Here is an 11,470-nt window from a genome sequence, read left to right as displayed (position 1 = left end):
AGGTGAAGGTCCTCACCAGGCAGGCAGCTAGGATCTGCTCCTACACTTGTCCTCTGCTGCCCCAGGTGCAGACAGGGGCCGAGGCTGAAGCAGGAGCTGGCCTGCTTGCCTGCTCTGTGTTCCCTGAGAACCCTGGCTGTCTAGTGGGGGCAACCCTGGCACTTCCAGAGACCCCACGCTGCGGGGGGGAGCCCCTCATGGGCTCAGGCGCAGGTGCATGTCCTCCCTGCCCCAGAGGCTCTCGCCTCCTGCCGCAGCTGGGGGCCGCCTTGGCTGAGCGCCCAACAAAGTGTGAAGTGCTTCCCGAGGGAGTCCCCGGGGAAGCCCCAGCCCCGCCTGCTGTGGCTGCATCAAGGAGGCGGCCTTCCTTCCGGGCTCATCGCCTGGGCCTCTGGGGTCAGGCCTCGGGTCACCCTCCGGCTGGGACAGGAAGCCTGACATGAGTCTGGAGTTGGGGGTAGGGCAGGGCCGGGAGCCGGCCCAGCGGGATGGGGATGCTGGCTGTCTGGGCAGACACCAGCAGGGTCAGGGAGGAGACTGGGGCAGGGTAGCTGCCCTGTGACCTGCCCCCCAGGGATGCCGCAGAGCCCAGGCCTGCCCCTCCCCTCCTGTGCAGGCTGCGATGGGCTGGCATCTGAGGGGAGGGCCAGGAATCCCGCCACAGCTCCAGGCCAGGCACCATCATTCCTGCCCTGGAAAAGGGCCTCCCTGCCTCTACTCTGGCCGCCACAGCCCGATGTCCACATCTGTGTCATCCAAGACTGCAGCCTGAGTCTCTTCTGAGTACGTGAGGTGCAGCTAGTCCGAACTGAGTTGTATAGTAAGCGTGGAATACGTCCCCACGTAGTATGAGACAGACAATGTGAAATACCCCATTCATACTTTGTTATATGAATGACACATCGAGATAATATATTGGATATATTAGATTCCATAAAATACTTTATTAAAATAATTTGCATCAAATTCTTTTTCCCTTTTCCTAACGTGGCTACTAGAAAATTAGAAATTATTCACGAGGCTGGCATGAGATTTCTATTGGAGAGTGCTGTCTCTAACAGAGGGAGTGTCTCCAATCTAATTGACACCCGTCCCTCCCTTGCTTAAATAAAGCCCATCGGGTCTGGGGAAAGTCTCCCGTATCCAGTGTGGACTTCTCCCAGGACTCAGTCTCACCTCTGCCCGCCAACCCCACCTTCCGGCTGCCCCTGTGGGGCCACATCTCCTCCCACTGCTGGGCCCCTGTAAGCTGCTCCTTCGCTAGGAGTGCCCTTCCCTAACCCTGCTTCCTCCTTTGTCCAGGGATGTCCTCTGGGCTTTCACAGATGCCTGGAGTGTCACACTTTCTTCAGTGCTGCCATGCCCACCTCCCTTGTCCACCCCCAGCAGCCCCTGCCTCTACTCCACTGGCTTGGGCTCAAGAGGCGGGGCACGGTGCCGGGATCAGGTAACTTGCCTCGGAGCGTCAGTTTGCTCATCTGTGAAATAGGACCCACACTCATGGGACCCACGTCCCAGGCAGTCACTCAGCTCAAGCGAGGTCATCTAGACAGCTCCCTCGGGGCTGCTGCACAGAAGGAAGCTTTGGCTGGAGGATTAAATGTCCAGGTCACCAAGCTGGCCACCCTCCTGAGCAGAGCTGGTGAATTTTGAAAGAAACAGATAAAGTGTTTCCTGAGCACCAGCCCCGTGCTGGGCCCAAAGGTGATCGAGCAGGTCCAGCCCGGTGCCTCCCAGTGCTGTGCTTAGAGGGCCTCTTCACTTAGGGCAGGGCTGGCTTTCAGACCAAAGCTGGCCAGCTTCCTGTTTCTGTAGGACTGCAATCTAAAATGGTTTTTACATTTTTAAATGGTTGAGAAGAAAACTAAAGAAGGGGCCAGGTGCAGTGGCTCACACCTGTAATCCCAGCACTTTGGGAGGCTGAGGCAGGCGGATGACCTGAAGTCAGGAGTTCAAGACCAGCCTGGTCAACATGGTGAAACCCCGTCTCTATTAAAAATACAAAAATTAGCTGGGTGTGGTGACGCGAACCTGTAATCCCAGCTACCAAGGAGGCTGAGGTGGGAGGATTGCCTGAACCCGGGAGGTGGAGGCTGCAGTGAGCCAAGATCGTACCACTGCACCCCAGCCTGGGTGACAGAGCGAGACCCTGTCTCAAAAAACAAACAAACAAAACGAAAACCAAAGAATGAGAATATTATATGAAGTTCTACTTTCAGTGTCCACGAATCAAGTTTTGTTGGAAGCCAGCCACACCCACTCCTTTACATCTGCTCTAAGGCTGCTCGCAAACTGCAGCTGCAGAGGTGCGTCTTACAACACAGACCTCATGGCCTACAAAAGAGAAAAGATTTACTCCCTGGGCCCTTCCCGAAAGAGTTGGCCAACCCCTGCCTTAGGTAATCCTCCAACCCCTTGGGTGGGTGCTATTGGCCAAGGGGGAAACCGAAGCACAGAGGTACTAAGTGTGTCCCCGAGGGTCCCAGCCTTCAGCTGTGCTCCTACCCGTCATGATGCCTGGTGCCCACCCCCAGCCCCCGGACCCAGAGGTCAACTACGAGTCCTGCTTTTCCCGCCCACCTCACAATCTTGGTGTTGTCTTGTTTTGTTGGCTATGCGCCGTGTTCTTAATGTGAAGGAGTCACTCACACTTACCGGAGGCCCTCGTCTGCTGGGCGGTGCTCCATGCCTCACACACGTCTAAACAACCTTAACAACCCCCTGTCATCTGCCGGGGCTGCCGGAACAAAGTTCCACTCGCCGGGCCCAGGCGGCTGAAACAACAGGCATTTATTGCCTCGCAGCTCTGGAGGCCAGAAGTCTGAAATCAAGGTGTCAGCAGGCTGGGCCCCTCCGAGGGCCAGAGGTAGGGGTGTGTGCCAGGCCTACCTCCTTGGCTTGCAGAGGGCCGTCCTCTCCTTCATGTGGCACATCTGTCTCCAAATCTCCCTTTTTCTAAGGACACAGTCACATTGGATTAGGGCCACTCCAATGACCTTATTTAACTTGATTACCTCTGTAGAGACTCCCTCCAAATAAGGTCACATTCTAAGGACTTCAATTTGAATTTGGGGAGTTGCAATTCAACCCGTAACACCCCAAGAAAGAAGAGCCTCCCCCCATTTCACAGATGAAGAAAGAAGACCCTCCCCCATTTCACAGACGAAGAAAGAAGACCCTCCCCCATTTCACAGACGAAGAAAGAAGACCCTCTCCTATTTCATAGACGAAGAAAGAAGACCCTCCCCCATTTCACAGATGAAGAGGGCTGGGACCCCTGCTTCAATGTGGGCTGGGGGCTGCAGCCCTCCCTGGAGAGGGAGGCTTCAGGAGAAAGTGGCTCCCAGCCTGGTGGGGTGAACCAAGTTTACCAGGACGATTGTCACAGCTACATTTCAAAATCTAGGCCCTTGCAACAGCCTCCTCCTCCTCGGCCTCCTCCTTCTCGACCTCCTCCTCCTCTGCCTCCTCCTCGATTAATTGACCTCAGGTGCCCACAGGGGTATTGGTGTGTCTTCTTCAGGTCCCACCCCACCTGAGGAGCTGCCCTGGCACCTCCAGCCCGGCTGCCCCACCCCCGGTTGGCATATTCTCAGCTCGGCATATTTTCAGGTCAGCCTGCTGCTGTCTAGCTGTGCGCCCCAGCAGGCATCTCTCTGTGCCCACCTGTGAAATGGGTGTGATGTAGCTCACGTGAGTTCTTACTGTAGCAGGAAACCCTGAAGGAAGCCCTGAGCCCTAGAAGGAGCTCTGTGGGAAGCAAGCTGCCAGAGAGCCCCCAGTAGGCAGTCACGGCCATCTGCTGAGCTCCGGGGTGAAAGCTAGCAAACTGGGGAAATATCTTCAGTGCTTAGGGCACTCCTGCAGGGCTGCACTTGCCTAACGGCGGGGTAGGCAAAGTAGAGCTGGACCTCGGGCTGCCGACTCTGACCAAAGCTTCCCCTCCTCCACCCCTCCTTGTCCCCGCCCCTCGTCCTCCCTGGCCTCCAAGTCCCCACCATCTCCAGTAAGTCTATCGGGGTATCCGTGTCTTGAGCTGGTCCCAGTGCCTTTGTTCCTGCTCTGGAATAGGAATGGCCAAGAAAGCCTTTGGGAGGGGCACTGCGTTTTAGTTTAGATTGGAGGGCATTCGAGCTGGGCAAGGCCGGGCAGCATCTGACTGAAGGAACAGTGTGTGCAAAGAGGCCAGAGTGTGAATGACCTTTGACCCCAGGCCCTCTCTCCTTGCCCCCACCACCTCACCCCCGCCTTCTGTGGCTGTGGCCCTCCAAGGGGCTGGCAGCCTTAGAGGGTCTCCAGGCCTTGCTGTTTTTGCAGTGCTGCTCCTTCAGCCCGGAATGCCTTTCCGTCTTCTCCGTCTGCAGAGACCCTGCCTGCCCCATACCTCCTGGCCAGGAGTCCAGTCCCCGTGTGCCCTTCACGTCCCTGGGCCTCAGTTTCTCCATTCACAAAGTGGGCTGATCCTGTCCTTGCCGCCCCTCATGGTGGGGGTTGGTTATAGGGTCGGCAGAGCCCCTGGGAGTAGAATCCTCTGTCAACCACATGATGTCCTATGTGTGTCAGGGCCACAGCAGGTGGCGGGGGGCTCAGACCCAGGCATGGCAGGCACCACGTGCAGCTTGCTCAGCAGCCCCAGGGCCTCCACATCCCCCGGGAGGTCATGTAGCAGCAGCCACGCCACGGGGCGCTGCCGGGGTCCATGCCAAAGGCTGGCCGGTCTCAGGACCAGGGCCGGCTCTTGTCTCTTTGTTTTTCTTCACCCTTCTGGGTTCGATATCGAGGGACTGCCACGTGCTGACGAGAGCCCACTCTCACCCCCAGAGCTCAGAGTCAGAGCTGGGGCTGTGCTTCCCGGGGTGTCATGCTAGGTAACCCAGACAGAACGCTTGTAGTTCCCCAGCAGCTTCAGGGAGCCTGAGAAGCTTCTGGAAGGAGCTCACTCTCGGGGTGCTCTGGCCTCGGGGCTGAAGAGCTTGTGTCTCATTGCTGCCATCTCATCGCTGCCCACTTTATGGAGGGCATATCACACCCTCCTGCAAGCCCTGTGGGCCGGTCAGGCTGCATTCCCTGTCATGGATGAGGAGACTAAGGCTCGAGGTGAAGGCTCCTCCCACCCAATGTGGGCAGAGTCCTGGGACGGAGCACAGGGTTCTTGAAGGAGCCGCCAGGGATAAGCAGAGACCTTATTCAGGTGATCCCAGGATTATGGCCAGCTCCGGAGGCAGATGAGTGTCCTGGAGCCACCTGAATGGGGGATCAAGACCCTCTAGCCTGTCCAAGTCGGCACCTCCTATAGCAGGCCAGCTTTCCCGGAGCCTCCTTGTGGCACCACTTCAGCCAGGGCCACCCATTAGTCCTCCCCTCCCAGGGCCCCTGAGGTGGGTACTGCTGGTGTTCCCACTGTACAGGTGAGGAGACCAAAGTAGAGCCCAGTGCTTCCCCGCGGCCAAGGTTGGAGCCAGCATTCCAGCCCAGCCCTCTGGCTTCTGAGCTGAGGCCCCGGCCCCTCCACCACACCCCACTCATGGTGATGAGGGGAGGCCCCTGGACTCCTCGTCAGGACAGATACGTGAGGCCCAGAGGAGCACAAGGCCTTCCGGAGGGCTCCAAGCACGGCCAGGACAGACTATGCCCTGGGCCTGCACAGCTTCTGGTGGCTTCACCCTGGGGAGCCCAGAGCCCGGGCATGAGGCTTCTGGTCTTGTGTCTGCTGCAGGCCGGTCAGCAAGACTCTGTGCCTTAGACAGCCCTGGTTGGGCGGAGCAGCCATGTTTAAGGTGGGTGGGTTTTGTTCCTCACTGGCTTCCCACAGACCAGGCTCTGGACTGGGCACCAGGATGGGATGGATAGCCTTAGTCCCTGCAGAAGTCACCATGGCGTCATCACGGGGGCCGCTGGGAGGTGGCAGCTGCGCATCAGGGTCCTCCCCCAAGAGGCATCTGTCCACCTGATCAGTGCTGTGCATGCAGCTGGATGCACAGGAGTCTGCACACAGGACTCGCCTGGTCAGTGAGGCCCACATTTCCAAGCCCAGTGGGCCCACAGGACAGTGGCAAAGAGGCTGTGACTGCATTCCTTGCAGAAAGCAGGGGTCTTCTCGAGGGGTGCCTGGAGACACATCCCAGAACAGCTGCTGGGCCGAGAGCCAATAGGGTGCCCAGCACAGGTAGATGGAACATCAGCCACTAACAGGAGGAGAGGTGGAGTGGCCTTGGCTTTCAGGGACCCCCACTGAGGCCCAGGCCATGGCAGCAGGAAGAAGGAGCTTTGGTCCTGTGCCTGGCCAGTTCCTGTTTCTCTGAAGCTGTTCAAACCCTTAAGCCCAGGGCAAACCCCCTCAGGAAGATGTGCACGACAGACAAGTGTGTGTCAGAAAAAAGGGGCAGGGGACAAAATGCAAAGCAAGACACCCTGGGGCTGGGGCATGGGACACTGAGGGACTGTGAGTGTGAGCAAGGGACAGGAGGGGTGTGTGTGTGCCTGTGCAGCGGGGCACACCCAGTGGGGCAGGATCTGTGGGCACACATAGACCAGCGGGACAGTGGCAAAAGGGGAGTGTGGGACAGCTGCCGGCGTGGGCACGTGGATGTGTACATGTTTGTGCATGCACACGTATGCGAACCTGTTCACCTGCAGTCTGAGGCAGAATGTGGGCACACCTGTGCGCTCTCAAATCCCCATCTGGTGCCCTGGTGGCCCCCACTCAATGGGCTACAAATCTCTCTCATTGGCATCAAAGGAGTGAATACTCACAACAACCTATACCAGTGCCACGTGCTATACACATGGGGAAACTGAGGCACAGAGCAGTGAAGCAGGTTGTCTGATGTCATAGTTTGCAGAGAGTGGAAGGGACTCCAACACCTGGGTCCAACTGTGCCTGTGCCCTTTGACCCCACCCCATCTTGGGGCCGGGATACCAGGATGCAGCCTCCAGGTGGGCCTGGGGTTCATTCATCCATGAAGCCAGCCTCTCATGGCCCTGGAACAAAGGGGCTGAGCTGTGGTGTGTCACCTGCTGGGCCAGCATTCAGAGCAGAATCCCTGACCCTCCCCGGGCCTCTGTGAGGGGACGTCATGGCCGAATGTTGTATATGTGGAAAGTTGGCCCCGACCCTCCATGTGATCTCCCCAGTCACAGACCCGGCTCCCCGGACATGCCTGCCTCCCGCGGTGGCTGTGCACCTGCCCTCACCCTGGAAGCTGGTGGGACTGAGGCTTTGCCTGGAGGCCCAGGAAGGTCAAGCCCAGCTCCTCAAAGCCATGCTCTCTAGAGACTAAGGAGGATATCCCAAAGGCCCGGACCCCCCACGGCTGGGGCCCCCAGACCAGCTGCGGCCGCAGAAGTTCCTGCTTTGGGAAGGAGCGGGTGGGGAGGGCGTAGCCTGAGGGTGCTTCAGGTGTGGGGTGTCAGCAGGGTCAAACCAACCTAGCAGGTTGAGCAAGAACTGGGTTGGTCTCGTTCATTTCTGTACCCCACCCCTGCAGGATGAGAGTGACCTTATTACCGGCCTTGAGGACAGCCTGGGGCCATGGACACAGGGGCCAGGGCTCTGCCTTCCCCTAATGAGTGTCCAGGCCACTGGGCCACGCCCAGGCCCATTTCTGCATCGGTAAAGGGAGATCAGAATATGGCCCTAAAATTGCAGGTGGCCTCGAATGAGCAAGGGATGAAAAGTGTCTAGCATGGAAAATGCTCCATGGATGCCAGCTGTCATTGGTCATTGAGGCTCAAATGGCATCATGGCTGTGAGAGCAATGGGGTTATACCTGTGTCAGAAACCTGAACAGGGGTTGAGGGGCAGCAGGGGGTGAGGGGCCCCCCAAATGCCCAGTCACCTCTGAACTCAGAGATGGTATACTCTCACATCCAGCCCTTTGACCAACACAAGGCTCCAGTCTTTTTATTTTGTATTTTATTTTATGTATATTTTTATTTTTATTTATGTATTATTATTATTTTTTTGAGACAGAGTCTCACTCTGTTGCCCAGGCCACAGTGCAGTGGCGTGATCTCTGCTCGCTGCAACCTCTGCCTCCCGAGTTCAAGTGATTCTCCTGCCTCAGCCTCCCAAGTAGCTGGAATTACAGGCGCCCACCACCATGCCTGGCTAATTTTTGTACTTTTAATAGAGATGGGGTTTCACCATGTTGGCCAGGCTGGTTTCAAACTCCTGACCTCAAGTGATCCACCTGAAATCCCAGCCTCCCAAAGTGCTGGGATTATGGGTGTGAGCCACTGTGCCCAGCCATTTTTTGTATATTTTTATTTTATTTTATTTTGTTTTATTTTTAATTTTTAAAATTTTTTTGATTTTTATTTTTTGAAGTCGAGTCTTGCCGTGTTGCCCAGGCTGAAGTGCAGTGGTGCAATCTTGGCTCACTGCATGCTCTGCCTCCAGGGTTTACGCCATCCTCCTGCCTCAGCCTCCCGTGTAGCTGAAAGTACAGGTGCCCGCCACCACGCCCAGCTAATTTTTTGTATTTTTAGTAGAGACGGGTTTCACTGTGTTAGACAGGATGGTCTCGATCTCCTGACCTCGTGATCCTCCTGCCTTGGCCTCCCAAAGTGCTGGGATTACAGGCTTGAGCCACCGCGCCCAGCCTTACTTTACTTCTAATTCGAGTCCTCTTGCTGGGGAACAGGCTCCACTATTAATGACCCTGACCACTCTTGGGATCAGCAGTGTGGACTCTATGGCTGGGTGACTTTGATGTGTCACTTAACTGCTCCAGGTCTCAGTTTCCTCATCTGAGCAGAGGGAATCGTGTTAGCACCTGGTCCAATGAAGCAGGCTCTTAGAGGGTTGGATGAGTTGCTGTGAGAGGTGCTGGCCCTTCAATCCCACCAGCGCCCTGGCTGCCCCTGCCCTGTTAGCAGGCTCAGGCCTCCTCCTCCCAGCCAGCCCCTGCACCCCAGTCCCTCCTGCTTTGGAGCCTCAGAGTTCTCCGGAGGAGGCACCCCCTGCCCCTCCGACAGCCTGCACTCTCCCCAGCCCTGTCTCTGGTCTCTGGGGATGGGTTGCCAGGGGAAGGGGTGGGAAGGAATGAGAAGAGGAGTCAGTTTTGAAAGAATTCTCAGATGGAAAGGCCTCAAAGGAGCTGGTCGCCTGGTCCAGGCCTTGGGGAGCAGGAGTGTCAAGAAGAAAAAGATGATTCTGGAAGCTCTGTGAAGATGGGCATGGAGAGGGCCAGGCTGGACACCAAAGCTGAGGTCTCAGGGAGGTGGGAGGCCTGGGCCCAGCAAACCAAGACCATGTAGCCCTGTCCTTCCAGGCGCCCACCCGCCCCGTCCCTGAGCCTGCACGCCGCTGCCCAGATGGCAGAGCAGAGGGCTTAGAGGTCCCCTAGGCAAAGCCTTCAAGCAAGAGGTGGGCGGATGGGGCCTTGAGGCTGCAGGGATTTGGCCATTCCATCAAGCTCCCAGAGGATGGTACCCACCCGGGGACTCAGCCACCAAGGTCCGCCCACACACCAGCGTGCCTCTTGTTGGGTTTTTTCTTTCCAGGGCACTCCCCACCCTCGCCTGCTCTCCACCCTGGCCTCACCCACCCTTCCGCAGCCATCCGCCCCCTTCCACCCGCCATCCTTGTCTGCCTCGCGCAGGTTCATTCCTTTCCATTGTCTTCTGGACTCTGGTCCACCCAAAGTGGGCGGCCTCCAGAGCAGGGAGTGCCCACCGGCTGCTAGATCAATTACAGTCACCTGGCAGGAACCCGCTGGGGCCACTCAGAGCCCATGGAGACCCACTGTCTGATAACCAAGCCCTCTTCGAACACAGGTGACTCCAGCTCCCGACACTGGCCAAGCACTCATCTTGGCAACCAGCCTCTGTGCCTTTGCTCGGGTGGTACCTGCTGCCTGGAATGCCCACTCCTTCAAGTGACCCGGACTGCAAAGCCTTCTCCAGAGAGCCTTACTGAGTCCCTGGGGAGGGATGCCTCCCTGGCCCTCCCCGAGCCTCTAAGTTATCTTGGTGTGTTGTACAATTGAGACCCAACTGGGCTGCCTGGGAGATGGGAGGTCATTCAGGGCTGGGACTGTGGCTAAGTGGCCGTTGTAGTACCTAGGACAGGTCCTGGCACAGAGAAGATGGTTCTCAAATGAAAGAGAAAGAATGATAAATGGGGCTACTGGTTCAGAGAAAAGAGACCAGGTCATCCTGAGTTCACTTTAGGGCTGTGACTGTCACGTCACCTTCATGCTGAGTCCTGGCCTCAGTCACAGACTGAGTCTTGATGCCACTCCTTACCAATCCTCATAACTGACCGTCCTGATCCACACTGAACTCTCTAGTCACATTCTGAAACCTGTCACAGGCTGCACTTTAACCCTGGTCACACACTGAGCCCTGATCCTGGTCACACACCAAACCCTGATCCTGGTCACACACTGAGCCCTGAACCTGGTCACACTCTGAGCCCTGATCCCGGTCACACACTGAACCCTGATCCCAGTCACAGACAGAGCTCTGATCCTGGTCACACACTGAGCCCTGAACCTGGTCACACTCTGAGCCCTGATCCTGGTCACACACTGAGCCCTGAACCTGGTCACAGACAGAGCCCTGATCCTGGTCACACTCTGAGCCCTGATCCTGGTCACACACTGAGCCCTGATCCTGGTCACTGATCCTGGTCACACTCTGAGCCCTGACCCTGGTCACACTCTGAGCCCTGACCCTGATCACACACTGAGCCCTGACCCTGGTCATACACTGAGCCCTGATCCTGGTCATACACTGAGCCCTGACCCTGGTCACACTCTGGGCCCTGATCCCAGTCACAGACGGAGCCCCTGGTCACACATGGAGCCCTGGCCCTGGTCATAAACAAAGCCCTGATCCTGGTCACAGATGGAGCCCTGACTCTAGTCACACACTGACCCCTGACCCTGGTCACAGACAGAGTCCTGGGCCTAGTCACACACTGATCCCTGATCCTGGTCACACACTGAACCCTGATCCTGGTCACACTCTGAGCCCTGATCCTGGTCACACACTGAGTTCTGCCCCTGGTCACACTCTGAGTGCTGATGCTGCTCACACACTGAGTTCTGACCCTAGTCACACTCTGAGCCCTGACCCTGGTCACACACTGAGCCCTGATCCTGGTCATACACTGAGCCCTGACCCTGGTCACACTCTGGGCCCTGATCCTGGTCACAGACGGAGCCCCTGGTCACACATGGAGCCCTGGCCCTGGTCATAAACAAAGCCCTGATCCTGGTCACAGATGGAACCCTGACTCTAGTCACACACTAACCCCTGACCCTGGTCACAGACAGAGTCCTGGGCCCAGTCACACACTGATCCCTGATCCTGGTCACACACTGAACCCTGATCCTGGTCACACTCTGAGCCCTGATCCTGGTCACACACTGAGTTCTGCCCCTGGTCACACTCTGAGTGCTGATGCTGCTCACATACTGAGTTCTGACTCTAGTCACACTCTGAGCCCTGACCCTGGTC

Source organism: Chlorocebus sabaeus, chromosome 8 (assembly GCF_047675955.1).
Source record: "Chlorocebus sabaeus isolate Y175 chromosome 8, mChlSab1.0.hap1, whole genome shotgun sequence".
In the NCBI taxonomy this organism is placed as follows: domain Eukaryota; kingdom Metazoa; phylum Chordata; class Mammalia; order Primates; family Cercopithecidae; genus Chlorocebus; species Chlorocebus sabaeus.
Note: the sequence above shows the minus strand (reverse complement) of the source record.